At 34.3% G+C, this 26340-nt stretch overlaps 1 pseudogene; it reads left to right on the top strand.

The window, feature by feature from the left end:
- Window positions 1–430: 430 nt before the first annotated feature.
- The window catches only part of LOC123608604, a 68407-nt pseudogene continuing 42497 nt past the window's right edge, over window positions 431–26340 (top strand).

The raw sequence follows: 26340 nt of genomic DNA, 5'->3' as shown, positions 1-26340 counted from the left end.
AAACAAATGGTGGTTTCTAGGGGCTGGAAGAAGGATTATGGGAAGTTGCTGTTCAAAGGCTATAAAGTTTCACTTATTCAAGATAAGTTCTAGAGATATACTGCACAATGTTATGCCTATAGTTTACTGTACTGTACACTTTAAAATTTGTTGAGAGGTAGACCTCATGTTAAGTTTTCTTACTCCGATAAAAACACTTAATTTTTCAAAATTAAGAGAAATAACACCTACTTTAAGATAACACAGGACCCCTTGCTGCTGCCGTGAGGAGGAGGTGGTTCCTAGGAGAGGAAAAACAGGGAGAGCCAGAGCGCCAGGAGTGAGGGGAGGAGCCAAACCGGCCAGCTGTCACTTTGTCGCCAAACCTCCAAAAGCAGGAACCAGGCTAGCAGCACGCGGTGCTCCTCCCTGCGCCGCAGGGCAGGCTGGGATGGTTGCGCGCGCAGCCAGCACCCGGGAGGAGGCGGGGCCAAGTGGCACGCGCGGCAATGTGGCTCAGGGAAGCTGCCTCCCTTTTCACCTTCCCTTCTTGTCCCCTCCCTGCTGCACTTCTCTCAACCCCCATGAAGAACAGCACCAGGTAGGCACTGCCATCAGGGTCGCTAAAAAGGAGCTCCGCTCCAGCCACACTGGAATAAAGACCTCAGAAAAAGAACAGTAAAAAGCAAGTGAACATACTGATGAAATAAATACAAATGAAAAAGATTTAATGAACAAGCCAGTAAGGATATTTTGAAAGTAGAACAAAAATATAAAAAACCTCTGACAATCTTTTTTCTTTTCTTTTTTCTTTTCTTTTCGTTTCTTTTTCCCCAGAAGAGGCTGGAATTAAGCACCATAATCCCACATTTGGGGGGAATCGCATTTGTCAACATCCACAAGTTGGATGTTGTCTGCCTGCTTGGGGAGGCACTTTTATACAAGAGTAGCAGTGACAGAATTTAGAGATATTAAATCACGTTACAGAATAGATTTTTGTTTTGATGAAAACCCTTACTTCCAAAATAAAGTTCTCTCCAAAGAATTTCATATGAATGAGAGTAGTAATCCATGTTCAAAGTCCGCTGAAATCAAATGGAAATCTGGAAAGGATCTGACCAAAATTTTCATGTCAAACACAAAATAAAGCCAGGAAGAGACAGCATGAGGAACCAGAACCTTTCTTACCCTGGTTTACTGACCATTCTGATGCAGGTGCAAATGAGTTAGGAGAGGTCATCAAAGAGTTACTTGGCCAAATCCATTACAATATAGTTTCTGACATGAATGATGAGAGGAACGAGTCACAATTGTTTTTGTTTCTTTCATTCCTTCTTCCTCTTGTGCCTTGTGACTCTATTTTTGAGGTCTCCTTTCTTTCCATTTTATCATGGTTCTCTAATTATTTAGGGGTGGGGTATACCTTGAGCAGAATACAGTGGGAATAGAATCTCTACCCCTTCCTGTTCCAAATTCGTTTTTATCTCTTCCTGTCTCAACTAAAAAACTATGGAATTTACACCACCCTGCTCTATGGGAAAAAAGAAATCCCTCTGCTTCCTTATTTCTGCTGGAATCTGGAGGATACGAGGCTCCTGTACAGTAGTGCATAGAACTCTGTTTTTCTTTTTCCTCTGTGTATTGGGCTCAGAAATCACACTGCCTCTCTATGTGAAAATGGACAGTTATCATTTACCAACTTGTATTTGTCTTCTTTCCCTTGATTACAAAAAAGAAAGAAAGAAAGAAAGAAAGAGAAAAAAACTTAAAAACTGGGGTTACAGAAGGTCAGCAAATGGTGGGTTTGAGATATTTGGGTGGTTTAAGTGGGCATTTTTAAAACATGGTTTTTTCTTTGGCATGTTAAATTACGATGTTTGACATCCTTGCAGTTTAAAATGACAATTTTGAAATCAAATTCTCTCTTAATGATGACATGAACCTTGCCACCCAATTGACAAATCAGTAGAATCTGTAGAATCTTATTTGAAATAGACATATCTATTGTAATTTTGTTCCTATTTATTTTTTGTTTGTTTCACTAGATAGGAAAGATGATGCTCAGTTTTAAACATTAGAAGTGTACCAGGTCTTTGTTACAATAAAACTACCAAAATGTACACAAAGAATTTGATGCTTTCCTCTCAGAACAGATATACTTAATATATCTTTGCAAATTTGACTTGTATAACGTATTGTCAAACTTTGTTACCCTAACTCTGTAGTTTTTGATTCCCAACTTGCAGGATGACCTCAGAGCTATGTGGATGCAGTAGAGGGATTTGAATCAATGGATTAATGTCTTCTCAGCTTGAGAACATCATGGGTAAAATTTGCCATCAGTTTCTAAAACTTACCACATTATTTAGGATACCAGATCCATCAAAATTCAGTTCTGAGTATAGTGTATCCATCCTTGATTTGTATCTTGAATTGGCTTTAAAAATTTCTATTTATTCATTTATTTATTTATTTATTTATTTATTTATTTATTTATTTATTTAGAGAGAAAGAGAGAGAGACAGGGACAGAGACAGAGCATGTTGGGGGAGGTGGAGAGGGAGACGTAGAGTCCAAAGCAAGCTTCAGACTATGAGCTGTCAGCACAGAGCCTGATGCGGAGCTCAAACCCACAAACAGTGAGATCATGACCTAAGTCAAAGTCAGACACTTAACCAACTGAGTCACCCAGGTGCCCCATCAAATTGGCTTTTTTTATATGGGCCTTTATTTACCTGCTAATAGTGCCACCTTCACCATCAGACAGATCTGGTGATTTAATTCCAAGTTACACAGGGACACTGCTGGTATGTCTTCACTTTCCCTCTGAAATGTGGCCAAGACAGGCACTCAGAGAAAGAAGTCTGTGTTGACTATAAGAAACTCAAGTTATAAGTATTTTTGTCTCTAAGTACCAGCTATTTAGCATATATTTCTCAAATGAGACTCATCTGTGTGAATTTGGATGCAATGACAGACTCTGTCTGCTAAGGGCTATTGTGCATAGAATAACATTTTGAGAAATTTAGCTTAAGCTAAGCATAAGATTTTTAATGCTATAAAATATATTAGCCAAAATTTAATGCCACTTAACTTTTTCAGAGGTGAATTAATGGACACCTTGCTCAAATTCAAAGCTTTTTGACATATAAAACTTTACTAGTGGGACTATTCCATCAATAGGTACAATGTAACCAAAACCTGTCTAGACAGGTGGTATGTAGTAGTTTCTGCACTGGTTTCTGTTTAATAAATGCATCACTCCATACTGGTCAGGAATCTTGCTTCAATAAAGAAACATTTATATGTATATAACACCTATGTATGTCAGAAAAGAAAAGAAAAGGAAAAAGAAAAGAGAAAAGAAAAAAAGAACTTGTCTCACTAATAGCAAGAAAATAGAGGCCAGGCTTAAGTGTTTCACCCCCAGAAGAGAAGTGATCACAACCAATCATAATAATGACTGACAAGGTTTAAGTAATAGCCAAGAGGATGTAGCATGAAAAGGATAATGAATGCACTTCACAACCATATGCTATGGAACACAACCTCCTCAGGAAAAAGACAGGTGGGCAGCCAACAAGTTACTATTCAATTTGTGCTAACAGAAGAAATCAAGGATGGGAGCTCAGGTGGCTGAAAACATTTAGTCCTTTTAAGAGTCATGACCCCTTGCCAAGATTCGAGTGTTAAGCCAGTTATCTGACATTGAAACCATTGCTGGAAGAGATAGTTATGCAGGAGAAAGGACCGTGCAAAACCTTATCTATTACACACAAAATGGATACACTAGTCCTTCACTAAAGAATCCCTTAGTCATTTCCTCTGGTAACTGTGGACTGGGGAGTAGATTGCCAAACAGGTTGAGGTATGTTAGAAATAGGGTCTGTGTTGATACTAGCACCTGGAGACCTAAAGCATTATCATGTCATTGTGCCCCTTCTCTATTATATATGGAGTATATTTGGTAAATATGTGGGGAGGGGAGGTAATAAATAGATCCTGGCCAAGGGGCTGGCTACAGACCTTATCTTGAGGATACGGTTGCCATTTTATCACTACGTTTCTTAAGTCCGAAGAATTATCTTGGAAGGAAATTTTAGGGCAAGTCTTCAGAAACTACTCTTTCCTGGATAAGAAAGTAATTCAAAAATTTTATGTTGCATCCCATGTGGCTTAGAAAACACAATTGTTACCCTCAATAATTTACAAGGGGCAAGGATAGTGGTCCTTTGATTCACCAGTCTGACTGGTGCTGGATGGGTACTGGATGATGTCTGTATACTACTGCAAGTTCAACCTAACTGTAGTCCAAACCTCAAATACCTTTGCTAAAATTTGATGTAGCCTCAGTCATAGGATGTGTGGCTTATCTGAAAAATTTACTCTTTTCTCTCCCTCTAAGAAAATATAAATAAAACCAGTTCACATCCACATGGAATAAATGAAACTTACAGTTTTGTTCCAGTGCTCTGTTAGCTCTTCCATCTTAGCCATCAGTTAGTCAGAAGAGATATGGACTATCTGCATAGTCCATAAACATCAATGAAACACTAATAATGAGTGAAGTGTTATATGTGTAATGCATTACAATGAGTGGTAGAGTACACAAGTCAGACACGTGCAGGAAGCCTACACAGCCATGATCCCCACCATTGTGGCACCAGTGTCCTTTCTTCATCTTGTGTCTATGGGGCTCTCTTATGACTAGACAAAAGAGGATAAGAAATCCTTATTTTGTTTATTGATGGTTTGTCTCAGTATGAGGGTGCAAGTCAAAATCAATAACAATTGAATTATACTACTATAAGGGTTAGCCTTGAAAAGTAGTGACAAAGGAAAATCTTCTCAGTGGGCATAACTTCAGACTGTGAACATGGTCATCCACTCTACATGGACAGAGTAGTGGCCTCAGGAGAGAATAAAAATAGAGTCACAGACAATAGAAAATGTCAGAGAAGTTATTCAGGATCCTGGATCGATAAAGTATTGCAATATTGAGAAAAAAAAAAAAGAGGTCTTATACATAGGCAAATGATGTAAAAATGTGTCACATATTATGTTTAACCAGAATGTGTCCACCTCTGAAAAAGGACCAATCCATTAAAAAGCTAAAATGACCCAGCAAAGGGGCTTTTGAAAGCCTTTGTAATTGGCAACTGCCAGCCTGGCATAGCAGGCACATGAAGGAAGTGGCCATGGTGACAGCCATGAAGGCAATGCCAGGGTCCAACAGCATTGGCTCATGCTTTCGTATTACCACTGCTAGTCTCACTATAGCTAAGCCAGTGTTCAATCTGCTAGGAAGAGAAACAGTTGCAGGCTATGGCATCATCTCCTGAGGAAACCAACAGCAGCTTGATGATAAAGGACCACTGGTTTATTCTCAAAGATTAGGTATGTATCTGGATATATACATATATATATATATACACATACATATACGTATATATATACACACATATATACATACATATATATGCATATACATATATACATATATATACACATATATATGTATATACATATATATACACATATATATGTATATACATATATATACATATATATATGCACAGCCTCAGTGTATCCAAAGATTTATTTGACCTATTGGCATCAGATAATACTTCAATTGCACAGGGGACCTACTTTACAGAAAAAAGATATGCAGGAATGGGCTCATGACCATGAATTCACTGATCTTGTACTGCCAGGCTTAATAGCTATTCCAAAGAAGGGACCTTTTCATTCCAAGAAACACACAACCTTATCATCATTTTAACTAAGAACGGCTATCACCAGGTCACACAAAGAAATTTGAGTAATCCCAAATATAATCCAATTGACCTAGTACTTGTTACATGAATATCCAGTGAGGAGAACAGCTATTAGGAAAATGTGAACTTTTTCTAACAATGTGATTCGCATCTCTCATTAGACCTTTTTGTCTTTTTGTTTTTGTTTTGTTTTGTTTTTTAGAAGAGAAAGAGCATTCATTTGATAGTGAGCAACAATGTACTGCATTCAAACTATGAATTGGGCATTGCGATAGTATCTGGAGTAAAACTCATGAGCCCTGGATCTGTAATTTCTCAGAAACTAGTGGGCTCATATCTTCATTTGTCAATACCTGTAGCCCATAACATTAATTATGTACTGGTCAATGACCTGCTCACTTGCTTGCTTTAGCAGAGTGGCTTATCTAAAGTTCTAATCCTCTGAGTGTTAATCTGTCACCAAAAATAGTTTCAACCATAATTTTCTCACTCTTGATCACAACTCACCAATATGACCCAGTGAAACAAATTATAGTGTTCTACCACATTGATTTGACCTCTGGTCCTTTGTAAATCTTACTTCTCTAATTAGCCTATAAAGAGAAATTGCAATATATAGACTCATGGAATAGCATAAGGACTGAGGAAACATTTTTAACAATTTGGGAACCCTAAGGGACTTTAGAACTGTCATGGTTATTAGTTGGGTTTAAAATTCCATGCTCTGTGTTAATATAAATAGTCTTACGACAACACAGTCCTGCTCCAGGCATTTCCAAATCACTATAGTTTTGTATATCGCAAATGCTGAAATATACTGGAAATGACAAATTATATTACATTTTTATATTACAATATTGAACATGCTATTACTTTTCATTCCTACAACTACTGCCCTTTTGACATCCTAATCATTGCTTGTTTATATAACTTCAACTGCTTCTCAGATGGTCGGTCTCTTACTGGATCTGTCCTGCCTCAGGTCACCTTTCTATGAAACTATATGTACTTCATGTGGCTTTACTTGTCAGAATAACATGGCTTCTTCATGTCTACTCAGTAGTTTTGAAACATTTTTCAAAAATTGTACACTTTTTTCTACAAAAACAATATCAGATAAAATTTTATTTTATGAAAAAGTAGATACCTCTTCTTCTGGCTATGATGGAATAATTGGTATTTCAATAACCCTCGATGTATAATCAAAAATGAAACTGAACAAAATATATGAAGCAATTTCTTTTAGGCATTGGACAGCAGGCAGCACAATATTGCAATCTCAAAAAGAAATTTTAAAGTGATTAAATAACCACAACACTATCTGTAAAGAAACAAAAATATTGTGTCATTTTATTCTAATAAAATGTACATATATATTACATTATCCTTCAAAAATCCATCTACTAATAGCATACCTCCTTATAAACATTAGTTTTAGCCATTTCTCCTTTGGGAAAAAAAAGATTTTTGTATCTGAATTTTATATTATTATAATGAAATTTCCATTTATTTTTATTTTATTTCCAAATATTTTTATTTTAATCCCTCCAAATAAGAGTTTCATGAGGATAGCAGTCTTGCCTGTCTTGTGTGCTTCTGTACCATAGTCAAATGCTCAACACTTAGTAGATACTCAATACATGTATGCTGAGTTTATGAATGGAAGCATACTTAAACATTTCATCTCAAATAGATACCCAGTACAATGCTATAGATGAAATAGTTCTCTTATAAAGATATTTTAGTAAGTATTTTAATCAAAATTATAAATATATATTTATTTACATGCTGTAATTATATATAATAGATTTATAATACTTGCATTACATATAAATGTATATATAAATGATCCCAAACCTTAGATCTGCAAATGATCTTAAAATATACAGTATAGCTCTATCATTTTAAACAGCTCTTGAAGCTATGATAGAGACTGTATGTGACTTGGCCATATATATTATTATTTATATTTAAGAAAGCTATGTTAGTCATTTGTTCTTTTGCAGTTTATGGGAATATAAGTAACAAAAATATTAAGTCAAGTAAGAGGAGAAGACACTAAACACATTATTGTTTATAGAGACATGACAGATGCAGGTTATGCAAAATACGAAGCAGGACTCTAAGTGAAACATTTTCCTATAATCCATTCAAATGAGTATATTATATTTTACAACATCATTCATTCAAATGTATTTTATGAGTACCCATGATATGCCAGGAACTGTAGAGGAGACTTAGATCTGTATCTGTGATCAAGATAGATGAACACCCCTGCCTTCAAGTAACTTACCTTCCATTAGTGGGAAATATGCAATAAGCAAAATGGACGTAATAAATAAAATATTATATATTGAAGATGGGGCACGTGGGTGGCTCAGTCGGTTAAGCATCTGACTTTGACTAAGGTCATGATCTCACAGCTTGTGAGTTTAAGCCCCGTGTCAGGCTCTGTGCTGGCTCAGAGCCTGGAGTCTGTTTGGACTCTGTCTCCCTCTCTCTCTGCCCCTCTCCCACCCACACTCTGTCTCTCTTTCTCAAAAATAAATAATAAAACACTAAAAAATAAAAAAAATATTATAAAAATTTATATTGAAGATAGTAAGTGTCTTGTAGGACATGATGCAAAGAAAGTGAGTTCAGGAATACTGGGAAGAGGAGAAAGTTACAATTATAGAGTATTGGAAGTAGAGTGATATTTACTTGTATGTCAGGTTATAAGGTGTGTTCAAGAATCAGCAAGGAGGTCAGAGAGGATGCTGGACTGAGGAATAGAGAAAGAGGGCAAAAACATGGATATTTTACAAAGATATTCGGTAATATTTATTACATATTTTATAAAGGATAATATATAGACTATTAATTCTACGATTTGAAAACATGAACTTAGAAGAATAAACTTACAGTTAAGGAAATTTAATCTCACAGAGATAATAATGGAAACTGTAGTATGCTTTATTCAGTTGACAAGTTCAGAATCAGAAGATAGTGGAAAAAGATCAGGTGTCCTTATTCAGATTTTATCTAAGAGAACTTCATCTCTTGGTGACAAAATGGGAAATTACAATACTATAGCACCTTTAGGTGCCTTTTATTTTATGTAGGGCATTAGTAACTCACAACCCATAGCTGGTGGCAGAAGTTAGGATGTCGCTTTTTTCTTCTTTTTTTTTTTTTTTTTTCAATCCAAATATTTAATCCCTCGTAGTACTTATAAAAGAAAGACCAATTGGATTCTTTGGCTTTGTGAAAGTGAAAGCCCCATGTCCTTTTATTTAGTAACAAGTGGCTCATCACATTTGATCTGTTGAACTATAAAAGAATAGAACTTCAATATGAACATCATACAGAACCCTCACCATTCATTCTTTTGTTCCATGTGGCCGCTGCTTTTAGCTCTTAAAAGCACTTATTTCACATCATTTTCTGAAGTTGGTACCTTTACTGAAAAAGCTTTCTAACTGTCCAGGAATTCTGCAACTACTGTAAATCAGGTGACAGCTTAACACCAGAGGTCTTTGAAAATGTTGCTTTGCTTTTATTTTTTAAAAAAATCAAGCACCCAGAATAAAACAACACTACCACATAATTAATGCATGAGGAAAATTATATGAATATTTGAATATTTGGATACAATCAATAATTATATTATAAACTTTTGATTGTCTGCATTAAATAACATATAATCAGCAGCTGAATCCACATAAAACTGCTTTGTATTTTGCAGCTTGAATGCTTGGTACATATATAGAACAGCTATGTCTTCTTGAAGGGTTGTCCCTTTCATCATAATATTATATCCCTTAACGTCTCTGGTAATTTTATTTGCTCTGAAGACTACTTTATTTGAAGACCTCTCAATCTTTTTTTAAAATTTATATTTGCATGTTATACGTTTTTTTCCATCATTTTAGTTTCAATTCGATTATATTGTTTTGTTTGAAGTGAGTTTATTTTGTGGATACTTGGAGTATGTATTCAAATTCACTCTGCCAATCTTTTTCTTTTCATTGGTATTTAATAAAATTACATTTCATGTAATTATTAATACTTTAGAATTTAAGTCGGCTTGTTTTGCTGTGTATTCTAGTTTTTGTTTCTCTGTTTTCTTTTACCTACCTTATTTTGAACTACCTAAACTTTCTTCAACTTTCATTTTCTTTTAATTTAATTACTAATTTAATTACTAGCCAATAATACTAGCCAATAATAATAGAACAACCACTTAAAATCTATACAAACAGATACACTAATAAACAGTCTACTGATGTTGTCACTCTACCCGTTCAAATGATATATAGAAACCTATGTCTGTTTATGTTTCTTCACCCTCCTCCATTACAATTGTGTTAAATATTTCCTTCTAGATTCCAGAATTACCATAGAGAATTCTGTGGTAATTTTGATGTTAGAAGTTGTTTTTTTCTCCCCAAGTTTTACTATCTTCTCTTCCTCAGTCCTCTGAATTTTCATGATGATGAGACTTACTGTGAGGCTTTTATTTTCATTCTTTTCTTTACATATAATAAGTCACCAGTGGCACCATATATGGGGCAACTATGAAATATTTTTTTTAAATGTCAATAAAAAATTCCATATGTGACAAACCCAAGTTGACATCATACTCAATGGTGAAAAGCTAAAAGCTTTTTCTCCAAGATCAGGAACAAGTGTACTCACTCTCATCACTTCAACTCAACATAATACTGTAAGTTCAAGCCAGAGCAATTAGGCAAGAAAAATAAATAAAATTCACTGAAATCAGAAAGGAATTAGTTAAATTGTCTTTTTGGAAAGAAGATGTGATCTTGTATATAGAAAGCTAAGGACTCCATCAAAAATTTAAACTAATAGTGATGAATAATGAATTCAGTAAAGTTGCAGGATACAATGTCAAAATACAAAAATTAGAGGTGCCTGGGTGGCTCAGTTGGTGGAGTTTCCAACTCTTGATTTCGGCTTAGGTCATGATCCCAGGGTTGTGGGACTGAGTCCCACATCAGTGCTGAGCATGGAGCCTGCTTAAGATTCTCAATAAATCTCTCTCTCTCTCTCTCTCTGCCCCTCCCTGTCACTCATGCTCTCTTTCTCTCTCTCTAAAAAAAAAAAAAATACAATAAATAGTTGCTGATTTTAATGGGCAAAGGGCCTCAATACACATTTTCCAAAGAAGGCATATAAAAAGGCCAACATATAGGTATATGAAAAGATACTCAATTTCACTAATCATCAAGGTAGTGCAAATCAAAACAATAATAAACGAACAACTTATGTCTATTAGATGGCTATTATGTAAAATACAAGAGATAACAAATGTTGACAAGGGTATAGAGAAAGGGAAACTCTTGTACACTGTTAGTGCAAATGTAAATTGGTACAGGCACTATGAAAAACAGTGGGAAGTTCTTCAAAAATTTAAAAATAGATTAGCATATGATCCAGGAATCTAATTTCTGGGTATATGTTCAAAGGAAATTAAATTGCTACCTCTAAGAGAAATCTGTACCTTCATGTTCATTGCGCATTATTTATAATATGCACGATTTAGAAACAACCTGTGTATTTTGATAGATAAATGGATAAATAATATTTTATCCATGATGATGACTCAAAAACTATAAAGAAAAAGATCAAGTCAGACTCCCCAACTTAAAGAAAAAAAAACACCCTCAACCCAATAAACAAAATTGAATGACAAAAAGCAAACAAAATACTGCAATATATATGAATGTAGTTCACAACTCCCATGTTTTCAGCTTCTCCAGAAAAGAAACATCCAGTCTTTTCCCTGAGCAATGTAAGATGCCTAGAGAATCTAGGGGCTTCTTTAAAAGATTTCAACAATCCATTGGTTTGAGGCTATTTTAACACTCCCCTTTCAAGGTATTTGGCTCTTATAATCATGGAACCACTAAAAGTTCCTGAGGGGAAAAATAGTTAATTTTCAGGACTCTCACTCTGTCACTGGGTTCAACATTTTTTTTCCTCAATCTCAGTTTTTTAATGCTTTCATCTCCTTGCGATAAAAGCCTTTGCAAGATTAATGTGTCATTTTGGTAGGGTTAGCAAAAGCAGACTTAAAACACTTGTTCAGTTCACGATTTATAATAAGAAAATTTGGAAGATTATAAAAATATAAAAATATAAAATAAGTAGTTTCTAAAACATTTAAAATCAAAATCTTAGCTTTGTCATCCCAATTGCAAACCAAAAACAAACCACACATCTACAAGTGACCTGAAAATATCTTCATGACTCCTTAAAAAAAAAAGTGTACCTCATTTCTGCAAAGAACTTAATTCAATGTGTACAGTTAATTTATAATCTGTGAAAGTGTTGCTATATAAAAAGTATAGCTAATGAATAAAGACTATAGATTATGACTATACATTGACTTTTTTTTATAAAAGTAGGTTTAGATTAACTGCAAAACTTTTGCTCACCTTTATCAACTTCATCAGGAGAACATTCTTTGACATTGAAAATCCTTTTTATAATAAGAATGGAGTTTGTTACACTGACATGAAACATTCTGAATGCGTGAATATGCTATGAAAATTAGATATAACTATCTAAAATTCTCAACAGTTCATGATTCTTATGTCTTGAAATTCTATTGTTCTAATGAGTATTTTTTTCTGTATTATGCTTTAAAATACATGTGGTCCCTCCTGTGCTTCCAGAAGGGACATTATTGTCTCATTTTATTGGCCATGACAACATTTTTTAAATTGCCTGACCTTAATCTGCTCTCTTGCTTCCACTTTTTTCATATCAGATTTGGTCCTCCCGAACTTCATTCAGTCATCACCCGACAAACTATGATGTACACTTCATGATCAAGGTAGACATTATATATACTGGGAATAAATTCCCAAGCCCCCAAATTATGTTAGGTGCCCTTTCTATACATTCTAGTATAACACCCACTTCCTCCATTATGCACATATTCAGAGTCTACAAATGTCTTGTTAAATATGTCTCTATTGGGGTGCCTGGATGGCTCAGTCACTATCAAAAAATATCAAACAATATCAATGAAAAATATACATATATGCCACAACATTTGTGAGGAGAATATGTTTTATTTTGGTTCAACATTCAGAGTTAATTCTTATGACTACTGTGAGCATGATAGCTTGTTTAGACATTGTGAACTATGCGGGTACCTGGATGGCTCCATCAGTTAAGCAGGGGACTCTTGGTTTTGGCTCAGGTCATGATCTCACAGTTCATGGGTTCAAGCCCCATGTTGGGCTCTGCACTGACAGAAAGGAGCCTGCTTGGGATTCTCTCTCTTGCTCTTTCTCTCACCCTCCGCAACTCATGCTTTCTCTGACTCGCTCAAAATAAATAAATAAACTTAAAAAAAAAAAGACATTGCCAACTATGCAACAACATGCCCTTTACTGATCTCAATGTGCACTGTATGTCACATGCTTTCTGGGATTTTTTTTGTTTTTTTGGGGTGCAGGGAGACTTCTTTTTTAAATGTTTTTTTTATTTTTGAGAGAGAGCATGAGCAGGGGAGAGAGGGAGGGACTGAGGATCTGAAGCAGGCTCTGCACTAACAGCGCACAGCCCAATGTGGCTCAAATGCAGGAACCAAGTCAAGTCATGAGATCCTGACCTGAGGGTACTGAGTCATCCTGGTGCCTGCTTTCTGGGAACTTCTTTTTTCTTTCTTTCTTTTTTTTTTTTTAACGTTTATTTATTATTGAGAGACAGAGAGAAACAGAGCATGAGCATGGGAGGGGCATAGAGAGGGGGAGACACAATCTGAAGCAGGCTCCAGGCTCTGAGCTGTCAGCACAGAGCCCAACGTGGGCTCGAACTCACAAACTGAGAGATCTGAGCGGAAGTCGGATGCTCAACCAAATGAGCCACCCAGGCGCCCCTTGGGAACTTCTTAAGATTTATTTCATTGTGCTCTACAGTAACATCTATCGTTTGTTTACTTGTTTATATTTTGGGATATATTTGTTTATTTGTATATATATTACATATATTTTCTGGTTTAAAAATTTTATTAAAACAGAATTTTTTAGTAATTTTGGTAACAGAAAAAAAAAAGGTTATTAACCTAAACAGTGGTTCTCATACCTGCAAGTGGAAAAAATAATAATGTTATAAAAGTGTGAAACTTAAGAAAGATAAATATCATGAAGAAAATCTTTGTGTGTGTGTGTGTGTGTAAGCAGCTTATATAAATGGTTGTATTTACCTCTAAATTAAATTGGCCCCTATCCCAACACATCCAACACTCTAACTGATTTAGATGTAACAAAGCTGTCTAAGAGTATACCATTCTTAGGTCAATAAGAACAATTGCTGAAAAAAAAGATATTTGTTCACTCTTTGATCCACTTTCTGTAGAAATGCAAGCCTTACTTAAATGTCATACAAACAACACTGAGATTCCCCAAAGAATATTTTGAGGACTGGTATCCAGGTTATTCTGTATCCTCGCGCCCTCTGCTTCCTCTATTACTCCAAATGACCAGTAGTATCTCTCATATTCTAGCTGACACCCAAGCAGAATTTAACATGCTCTGTGCTTTTCAAATATACTCTGCAATTAGTGTACATTGTAAATAAAGATTATTGATGTCTTTTGGGTTTGTGAATTCCACTGGTGTTAATAATGGTCATTAGTACCTATGCTCCCAACTGGTATTATCACAGCAGCTTGCCTCCAAACATATTTTCTTTTTGTTATTTTAGAAAGATTTCTTTGTCCTAGGAATATGTAAGCACAAGTGTATATAATAAAGGGAAGCATTCATGGTGAGGAGAGGAGGGAAAGAGGAGAGGGAGGAAAATGATGAAGCCAAATGACAGGACATTTTTCATTTACAGAATGAGGAGAGAGAAGTCTGCTATAAAATAAATTCATATTTTTCTTAAATATTGAAATTATTTTAATACTGTTTCCAGGTAGTATGCTATGAACTCAGTCTTCTCTGTTGGACCCACATCATGCCTCTCATGATTCAGATGAATTTGAACTAAACAAACAAACAAACAAACAAAAAACCCACATAACATTAGACGATACCTAACATGAAAATAAACTCTTTGTTTAACAGAATTGAATGAGGGAGAATGGGAAAAGAAACAGGCTGGTCTGCTCACTGTATGCAATAGTGAAGCAGTTGGAATTTAGGAACAGGATTGTACTCCCAGGGCAAAAGGAAAGTGGACCTTAGTGTCTGCACAGGAGAGTCTTATGAGGGCTGGTAAGTGAAATAAAAGGAGGGAAGAATTTAGCAAGTTCAAGGTACAATTAAATCTAGCAAAATAGATATACTCTTCCTTCTACTTAATGTAACTTTTCCTCTAGCCCTTCAGAATTTCTGTAAATGTGTAAACCCAGAAAAGGCAAAATAACTGAAATTATTATAAAAAGTAGGGCACAGGAGGATCACAGATTTTGGGTTTGTTTTCACCAGAACCGGTATCAGCCAGCTCATTGGTAAGAGAAATGATTTAAAGAGAACATGCATGAAAGAGATACATAACAGAGTCACACCAACAGGACCAACTTGGGAAAAAAATGACATAAACGAAAAATGGCCTCTGTCATAATTTTAGCCAATTAGTATTTTAACAATCAAGAAACAATTTTCTGACTTTGCCATTTCTCCACAATATTTGATAACCCTTTCTTCCTGAAAAAGTCTCCCTCTTTGATTTACATAATAATAACCCCTAATAGTTTTTCAACTTCGTTATTTCTTCTTATTGGCAGAAGAAGCATTTAAGTCTCTGGATTTGATAGTAGAGGAACAAGAAAGGCATGGTGGCTACCTTTTGGCTCCTGGCAGCAGAAAGTGTGGGGAGCTCCCATCCTGCAGAAAATTCCATGGACAGGATGAATCAACCCCTCATTCTCCTCTCTTCTGTCAACAACACACATATTGGTGTTTTTTAACATTGTCTATATTCTTTCTTCTTATTTTATATAATCTCCCTGGCAGTCATACCAATTCCTTTAGTTTCTTTTGTTTTTTGTTTTTATTTATTTTGAGGGGGTGGGCAGAAAGAGAGGGAGAGAGCAAGAAATAATCCCCATGTTGTCAGCACAGAGTCTGACATAAGGCTGGATACCACAAGCCATCAGATCGTGAACTGAGCTAAAATCAAGAGTTAGATGCTTAACCGACTGAGCCACCCAGGCGCCCCTTGAAGGTCATATTAAACGTGCCTAACATTCAGCTTGTCAATTTCTCCTGGGAAAATTATACTAAAGATGCTAAAATGCAAAGGATTACTGAAACTACTGTCATTGGATTATTAAAATTTTATGAGAAAGTGCTTACATTCGTCTACATTCACTTCCACTATTTATGCATTCACATATGTGAGCTGATTGTTTGCTATGTGCCAAGTAATCATTTAAGTAGGAAGAGAGATGCAGACTAGGCACATAGTCTTTATTTTATGGAGTTTACATTCCTATCAGTAAGAGAAAAAGTTCCTAGGAACAAATAAGTATGGAAGGAATTGAGACAATTAAAATTTCTAAGAATAAAGATGAAGTGTATTAAGGAAGTGTTAAGTGATGGGACAAGGATATTTTATGTGCAAAGGAGAGAAAAGTTCTCACTGAAATAGAAGTATTTGAAAACAGAACTGAGCAAAGTGAGGAAGGAAGCCACATCAAGTTTGATGGAAAGAATCAGTAACATTTTCCAAAACAAGTGCATTTTCCAATTTAAAAGTATTTTTTTATGAGAAAATGATCATCCAGTCCCTTTTATTAGTAACAGATTTATGTTTCACATTGCATCATACATAAGTACTCAGAATGTATCTTGTTTTCAAATTTTTATTTAAATTCTAGTTGGTTAATATATAGTGTAATATTGATTTCAGGAGTAGAATTTAGTGATTTATCACTTACATAAAACACCTAGCACTCATCACAAGAGCCCTCCTTAATGCCCATCACCCATTTAGCCCATTCCCTGCCCACCTCCCACTCCAGCAACTCTCAGTTTGTTTTCTATAAGAGTCTCTTACGGTTTTGCTTTCCTTTTTTTTCCCCTTCCCTTATGTTTACCTGTTTTGTTTCTTAACACCCCCTCCAAAAAAAAGAGTAAGAGTAGTTTGCTGTCTACATAATTATTTTTAATTCATACTAAGAACTGAGAAGTATTGGGCATGAGTGTTTTCTTCTGATGTTGTAAGTCCTGCATTTAATGTAGACACTGGCTCAAAAATGGAATTATGCTTACATGAAAATTAGATGAGATGCAGGATAACTATCTTTATGTGAATAAATAAATATATTTTCCTATGCTTGAGGAAAAAAAACACACCAAATATTACTTAATGTAGTGGATGATATGATAACCAAGGAAAATTCTTTCATAGTGAAAAATTTCAGAATGTTTACCAATATGGTCTCTAAAAGAATACAATGAAGATTTTCTTTAATTAAATACCAATCTTCAAATAAACAAGAAATTTTGAGAGTTTAAAGTACAGACAGATTATAAATTATGGATCATGTGAATATAATGATATTTATGATTTTTGTGTAAATCCAGAAAGAATAAAGCATTTTAATCTCTGGTAATAAAATCTCAAAGTGTCTAAAAAGTACTCATTTTAAAATAATAAATGTAGGGGCGCCTGGGTGGCGCAGTCGGTTAAGCGTCCGACTTCAGCCAGGTCACGATCTCGCGGTCCGTGAGTTCGAGCCCCGCGTCAAGCTCTGAGCTGATGGCTCAGAGCCTTGAGCCTGTTTCCGATTCTGTGTCTCCCTCTCTCTCTGCCCCTCCCCCGTTCATGCTCTGTCTCTCTCTGTCCCAAAAATAAATAAACGTTGAAAAAAAAATTTTTTTTTAAAATAATAAATGTATAAAATCATAATATTTTGCATAAGGATATATTAATGGTGTATGAAATTGCTTATTTATGCATATTATATGCAATTTTTAGTAATCACTTAATATAAATGAGATGTGGGCAATAGTGCCTTTAGGGCAAAACTAAATATCTATGTTCTAGTTTTTATTAAAAGTTTGCTTTTAAGCAAACCAAGTCACGGTGTCATGGTTCATGGGTTCAAGGCTTGCATTGGGCTCTGTGCTGACAGCTCAGAGCCTAGAACCTGCTTTGGCTACTGTTTCTCCCTTGCTCTCTACCCCTTTCCCGCTGGTGCTCTGTCTCCCTCTCTCAAAAATAAATGTTTTTAAAAAATAAAAATTTAAAAAAAGAGAGAGAAAGAGCTCTCATGAAAGTGACCACTCTACTTGACCTTTAAAAAAAAGTTTTGCTTCGGAAGAGTCCATCTCTTTTTCTAAGTTAATATTTGGTCTAGTCTTCTGATTACAAATGAGTTAGTATCACACTCCTACTTTATCTGCAGTAATTTGTGTTTAAAACATATCTCCTCTTCCTTGAAGATAGATGATACAGATAGGGATTTGACTTTACAGTATGTCTGAAACGCTTGCTTTATTTATATTTGGAAGCAGTGTCTTTTAAAATGGCATTATCGTCTATAAAATAAAGATCACCACAAACCTAATTAGAATTAATAATGCATTTTAAATTTTAATTACACACTGCTCTCCTGTTAAAATTAAATCTACAATCATTTAAAATGTTAATAACCCTTTGAGAGAAATGAAGACCATATGAATATTAGTTCAGGCAGATTGGATAAAGCAGTTTTTTTTTTTTTTAGGAATATATGTCTTTTATCAGTATTTGACCCTCTAAGCTATCATTGGCAGAATCTGTAACTAAGATGTATTTTTCTCCATATTAATTTCCACTCATTCTATATTGCATTGAATTTGTAGAAGTATTGTATAACAAAACACAATTAAAAGGATGTCATAATTTCTAAATTAAGAAAGCCTGTTAATTTACAGAAATGGATGATATATAAGAAAAAACATTCTTACAGTTGTAAATCTAATCTAAAATACTTAGATTCCATTCAACACTAAGGGGTTATATTCTACTTTTTAAAGAATGCTATTTCACTCTATTCTCAGGGATTTTTGATACTGAAATGAAAGAATATGTTGCTTTATAAAAGAAAAATAACATATGCTGTTTTATCCTAATATATAATTGTTTTAATATTATTTAGTATATAAAACTTGATTTCCATAAAAATGTTTCAAGAATTGCCTCTTAAAATAATGAAGCACACATAAATGTGAGTGAAACTACTGAATTCCAAAACAAATGTAATGAGTTATACTACAAAATATAAAATTGTGAACAAAATTTACGTGGTTATTTTAAATACAAATATTCTCCCAACTGTACATTTAATAATATTTGATACAGTTTTAATGCTGGCATTCAATTTATTTCATTTGCAGTTTACTTATAAGTAAATTACTTTGTTTAATTATCAAAATTTCATAATGGTAATGTGAATTCAATTCCTCAAAATTAAGAATTAGATCTCAGTGCACACAGTTCACAATATATTACCTCTTTCTTTTAGCAATAATCTCACCTTGGATAAACCACTTTGGCTATGCTACTGCCACTGTGCAAAGCTTACCTCCTTCTTTATAGTATTTCCCAATTATAATAGACTTGGAGTAGAGCATATATCATGGCTACAAGATGTTACAATTACCCAGACTTATCTGGCAACTTTTACACTATTTGGGAGCATATCATTATGTCACATGTCACTAAATGTCAATGACTTTCAACAAAATAAGATACCCTTGTTGAAACTTTAATCATGTCCCAATAGACAAGCTCATTTTTATACTGTTTTTTGGTGATGCCCTGGCCACTTATTTTTGGCTGTGGATTGTCATGGTGAAGCTATGAAACCTTGGAAGGAAATTAAACAATTACTTGAAAAAGAAAGGGAAACTTTTTTTGTAGCATTTATCAAACAGTATTCTTTTTATCTGATATTGAAACCTGACACATCCTACTCAAAAGTTAATGCAAGATACCAAAATCCATTAAGATATCCTAAGATTATAAAAGTCAGATTTGTTTTCATTATTCATAAAATTCTAGCATCCATGACTACTGAAGTAATGTCTGACTACTGTTTCAGAATCAAGCTGTATGTCTATTGTGATGGCATGGAAAGATTAGCTGAACTCTCAAAATTACAATAGGATAGGATGGGAATGGAAGGGGAGGGGAGGCAAGAAGGAGGAGGCGAGGGGAGAGGAGGGGAGGGCAGTGGAGGAGAAGGGAGGGAAATAAAATATGGCCTTTGAAATATTTATCTTATGTAGCATTATCTATATCTGAATTTGAAATCCATCACTGATAAAACTCTTTAAAAACATAGTTTTGAATGGTGTTTTAAATGCGGTTTAACGTGTGTTTGAATGTTTCTAAATAACATTATCAGTAGTTTCTAGTGTTATAGGTCTTACTTTTTAACTCTTGACTCTTGAATTTCTATTGTATAAAACTGAATATTTTAAAAAATATGTCTTCTATTTTTGCAGTAAGTACATAATTCCCAAAAACATCCTTTTTTGTCATCTAGGACCCAGCATTCCCACTTCTGTCTATAGCACAAATGTCCTTAGCTTAGTCTTGGCATGTTTTTGTTGTCATCACAGAGGCATCATCAACGAAAAGTTATGTAGCCCCCATGCCTGCCAATGAATAGATAGGACAATAAGTTACTTGTTCCCCCTTATCCTCTTCTTGTTTTCAGAATCCTCAATCAAGTACTAACTTGAAAGTCTGGCCTGTTTATGAGGGCTGGTTATTTCATGGTACTATATCTCCAGCATTTACCACATTTCCTGGAACATGATAGTTATTCAATGAAAATTTGACTGAATGACTGGATGAATGGGAATAAATGAATGAAATGAATGCTGTGACTATGCTAAATAAATCTAAGACATTCTTTTCCTTCTTTTACCTTATCATGCCCTTCGAAAATAAATGTCTTTTTGTGTAATTCGAGGCACCTTGTAATTAAAGGACATTAGTATAAACATAAGTATGTACCTAAGATTTCAATAACAACCTTTTGTCCTTTTTTTTCCTTCTTAATAAGGACTTGAAATTTTAGGGGAAAAAAAAAAACTATGTTTTGTACTTGGTTTATCCTGGGCTATTTTTACTACTAACGAAAATTGTCTCTGAATAGATGGAACAACAAAAATAGCTCTTATGCAACATAAGGTATTCTTCATATCAAAATAACAAGTTAGGGTTATACTTTAGAATCATATGCTATTTTTTCAGCCAAACAAAAATCAATCTCCATTTTGGGGAAAGTAGAAAAAAATCAAAATGCAATATCATCTGAATAAAAATTACCAACTTAGGAAAGACAGAATCTTCTTAGAAAGAAAGAGAAAGTTCTTCATTAATTTTAGTTCCAATTGTTAAAAAAGGTTTCTAAAAACACTATAGAGATAGTCTAAGTGTTTTGTTTGGAATCAGTTTCTTCCTGTGTGCATGCTATCCAACTTATGATGGAAAAAAAGAAAATTAGCAAAGGTTAATTTATTTTTTGTAATGTTCTCATGGGAATTCTATAGCACATTAGAAACTGAAGTTAAGGCTTGTTATTTCCAGAAGCAAAGACTATGAATAAAATGATAGCATGTGGACTCTACAGATTCTTCCAGACAAACTCCCTACACACCCAGTAGTCTTTCTCAGATTGTAACTTTGGTTTGACCACAATAAAAGTTTAATGGAACCAATATCCAGAGTCCAAAGTGAAATATTCACATACATGATATCCACATTTGTAAATATGTATTTCACCATTTGTTTCACTTTCAAATTTTCAAGCAGCATTAAAAAACATGGTAAAGTTGGCCATATCTTTTAATTTGTTCATGTGAAATCTATATCATATTTTATACTTTTGAATTAATTCAAATCCCAGTAATTACTAATAAATAAAAGTAGAAATAGATTTTGAAAGGATTCTTCTCACATCCGTGTCCCCAATTCTAAACAAATTCTAAATATCAAAATTGTAAACTATTAAAAAAGGTAAGCTAAATGATATTCAATATTGGAATTCATATCTACTTTTATTTATTACACCATGCAAACGAGAATATAGAACTCTGATTTTTAGCTATGTTAACAAGGTAAAACCTTGGTACTGCTCAATAAATCTAGATAGTATTTGGTAATTTCAGAGAGAGAGAGAAAGGAAGAGAGACTGATAGAAGTGACAAATGCAGAGCAAAACCCAATAATGTATCTAATATTCATAGGAAAATTATTTTTGTTTTGTTTTGTTTAATGTTTTTCTTTGAAAGAGCACAAGTCAGGGAAGGGCAGAGAATCCCAAGCAGGCTCCACACACACCAGCGAGCCCAATCTGGAGCTTGAACTCACAAACCTCAAGATCATGACCTGAGCTGAAGTTGGGACACTCAACCAACTGAGCCACCCAGGTGCCCCAGGAAAATTCTTTTAAAAAGGAATTATTAGTTTACAAAGACACAGACATATAATCATTAATATGGAAATAAATATGTGGATTTATATAAAAGAATAAAGAGGGATCCCTTGGAGATAGAAGGTAATAGTCCATTCTGAGCTGTAAAGTCACTGTCAAACTTTTCTTTCTTTCTCTCCATCTCATTTCTCTCCCTAGCTGCTTGTCTGTTTCTACGTGCCAACATTTAATCTTTATTCCTCTGGAAACTGGTTTCTTTGCTCATTAGATGTCTTAAACTAAGTCTATTATGATCACATCTAAGTGGCAATCTCAGTCCACAGAATTTAGTTACTTTCTGGCTCAGTCCTGCAGTTAATCATCTCTGTGCACATGTTAGAAACTTTTATGATACTGACTTCAATGGTGCCACCTTACTCCAAATATCCAATGAGCCTTCCATCGGTAGGAGTCAAATCTTTTTCAGATCTCCTAGTCTAAGACTGTGAGTAAGGCTTTTTCTCTAAAACACTTCTGAATGAACAAAAATTTTAACACCCTTAGTATCTTAAAATCTATTAGATTGGCTTGAAGTTAGGGGCGCCTGGGTGGCGCAGTCGGTTAAGCGTCCGACTTCAGCCAGGTCACGATCTCGCGGTCCGTGAGTTCGAGCCCCGCGTCAGGCTCTGGGCTGATGGCTCAGAGCCTGGAGCCTGTTTCCGATTCTGTGTCTCCCTCTCTCTCTGCCCCTCCCCCGTTCATGCTCTGTCTCTCTCTGTCCCAAAAATAAATAAATGCTGAAAAAAAAAAATTAAAAAAAAAAAAAAAAAAGATTGGCTTGAAGTTATAAATTACTTTGATTATACAACTTATACGTAAAAATATTTTTTTTCTCAATTGGTTAATCACATTGAAAATAGTTAAATTATTTTGAAAGAAATCCATCAATTTATCTACTAATGTATATACCCATATGCTTTCAATTACTATTTATATCATCTCCTATAGACTCATAAAGCAATAAACGCAAGGTTGTTAGTTTTGACTTCCTACCTAGACTCTGATTCTCTAACGTTCTCTAGTCTAACTGGCCGCTATGGAACGAGCTCTTCTGTCTGTGGGCACAATCTCACCAAGAGAACTGTAGGAAATAGTATATCTATAGTTTGCAAATAAGAAACCTGGAAAGTAATTTTATGTAAACAACTTATAGAGCACATACATCCCATTTTGCCAAGTCTCAGATTTTTTTAAGTATTACTCAAAAATTTCATATGGATTGTTGAACTAATTGACCTGGAATAAGTAGTTTGGTATTACAACTTCCAGACTTTTCAAATGCATGAATGGAATTATTGGTTCTTTCAAGAAGATTACTGCTTTATTAACTGTTTGATTTTTGAAGTGAGAAAATATAGTATGTTCTACACTACAGTATGCATGTTAGGGATACAAGCCCCTTGTTTCTTCATACTATCAAGAACTATAATTCAAACATAGTTTCTGTAGTTGAACAGAAGTTTTTAAAATTATCTAGCCTGAATGGGAAAATTGCATCTTGTAAAAATAAAAGCAAAATAAATACATGATATAGTATATTCACCAGCATAAAATAAGTGACATTTAACATTGCATCAAATTTAGGTATTCATTGACCTTCTGTTTAGCTTAGTTTTCAGCATGGCTATTGACTTACAATGAATACTTTTGCATGATAATAAAAATCACAAAGGAGAATTTACGGAACAATACTGCTGAGAAATGGAATTGTGTCAATACAAGTAATTCACATTAGCAGGTGAGTCTCCCCAGAGATTTACTACTTATTTTCCTCAGAGGATGAATTAAAAAGATTTAGCTACCTTCATCACGAAGCCATAAACTCAAGGGAATAACTTTCATTATGAGCAAATGTTTGAAAATTTGTTATTCATTATTGGAAATTAAAGACTAAGTAGATTCATTAAGGACATTAATTACATAGACAATTAGCTGTTGTTTCGGAATTGCTTAAGATGGTTTCAATAAAATAATTTTAATGACTATGTGGATGTTGTTGCATTTCTAAACATAAATATTCTATCATGGCAATTTTATTGAATATAAGAGGAAATATATGAAGCTAGAAGAAATACCTAATTTATATGGGGATTACGTATCTTAATAAATTACTTTTAATCCATATCTGTATATTGCAGTTTGAAACACAAGATGTTGGCATGGTCATTAATACTGGAGGGACTTTATGATGCTAAAATAAAATATTCCTTGGAGTATTTGGAACTATTTGGAATTACAGCTTTAAAATATTTAAATAATTATGGAGGTCAATGTCTGATCTAAATTTGAACATGTATTCAGAAATGTGCTTGTTTGACAGATTATATCCAGTGAAGTAACTGACATCTATTTTAAAAGGAATGTTTTTCACTTACTGCATTTGCGTAAGAGATATGAAACCTGACTGCTGGTTTTCATTACAACTCATTCTCTCACTAGCTGAAGCTTATATACAAGTATCCCTGTTCAGTAAACAAGTAAAACAAATAGTTTTAATCTCCCATGTGCAAATCTATGGATTCACTTTGGTCAATGCAGAAGTCAACTTTAAATCCATAAAGAGCATAACCATCACAAACTCCACCTTAAAACTCCTGATCATTCTCCCTCAGTGAGCAACACAGCAATTTTCTCCTTCAACATGATCTATCTTTCTTGGATTTGTATTAGACTCAACGTTCTGTGTAGCAGAGTTTGCCTTATTCTTTGACAGTATGTCCATTTTTCCTATATTATTATTTTCATATTTCATGTGTATATGACTGTAACCAAGTGATTTTACTATTCTGGAATAGGCACTGGGACAGCTATTCCTTAGAAACTATGATAGGTGATCATAGACGAATGAAAGAGATACATAGACAAACTTAGTATTTTCCGGTTCATTGGCCATGTGATGTCAAGACTTCTCTTGCTTGAGTATGAAGGTATATGATCTAGAATACGCTTATTTTTGTAATAATATCCTTTTAGGCCTGTAACTGAATCTCTGCCTCAAAATATTAAGATTTCATGTTGAAGAAAAATAAAACCAAAGAAAAGTGTAAGTCTGGAAAAAGAAAATAGATTTATATGTTCATATGGACCAGAACAGTATTTGCCTTAGATTTTCCATCTCTACGTGATGAAGGAAGGTATGATATTCTAGCAAGAAATAGTTCAAGTGCTTAACATTCCAGATGCTAGCAAAAAAAAAAAAAAAAAAAAAAAAAAAAAAAAGAGTCAAGCAGTCATAAAACTAGATAGATGCAGATAAGTAGATAGGCTACTCTATATTCTTGACCTTCATCTGTTATATCAACATTTCTTCTCCTGACTGGTAATGGCAAAAAATCAGAGGGTAGAAAGAAAAACTTCCATGAGACAACAAACCAGTGAGCAAAGTATTTGCTCAATTTCATCAATTGTAGTGAAACTTTGTAAGTACATTGTAAGCAGATCTAAAGGATAAATAAATCAGAATCCAAATCACAATCTGTGATATTGTTATCTGATAAGCATTACAAGAGCAATTATATTTTTCTTTATTTTTTATGTTTATTTTTGAGACAGAGAGAAAGAGCGCAAGCAGGGGAGGGACAGAGAGAGAGGGAGACACAGAATCCGAAGCAGGCTCCAGGCTCTGAGCTGTGGAGCCCAATGGAGGGCTAGAACTCACAAACCTCGAGATCATGAGCTGAGCCAAAGGCTGATGCTTAACTGATGGAGCCACCCAGGCTCCCTGAGTTTTCTGCAAAGCCTTCACATGCTAGGTTATACAATAAACAAATATGAGTATATTTCATAAAATGTTATAATCATTAATGTTTTAACAAAGTCTTTTTATGAAAAGGTGACATAATCTACTCTTCGACATTTGACACCAGAACAATAAATAATTCTTCACACCCTATAAATCTGATAAATTTAATTGAATAAGGGAGCACATATGTACTAATAAAGTAAGTATGACTATAGATTTGGTAAAATAGTTCATATAATTCCTAAATTTAATTTAGTTCCATTAATTCTTAAAATTAATTGTGAAAAAGTCTAAATATATGATATTTTTTTAGGGTGGGCCTGACCATGAAAGTCACTGTGAAAACCAAAATTCAATGAGATCAAGTATTAAAAAGTGGGGTCTGAGGGGTGCCTCAG

This window comes from Leopardus geoffroyi, chromosome A1 (genome assembly GCF_018350155.1).
Source record: "Leopardus geoffroyi isolate Oge1 chromosome A1, O.geoffroyi_Oge1_pat1.0, whole genome shotgun sequence".
NCBI classification, from domain to species: Eukaryota; Metazoa; Chordata; class Mammalia; order Carnivora; family Felidae; genus Leopardus; species Leopardus geoffroyi.
Note: the sequence above shows the minus strand (reverse complement) of the source record. Positions and strands in the feature narration are given on the sequence as shown.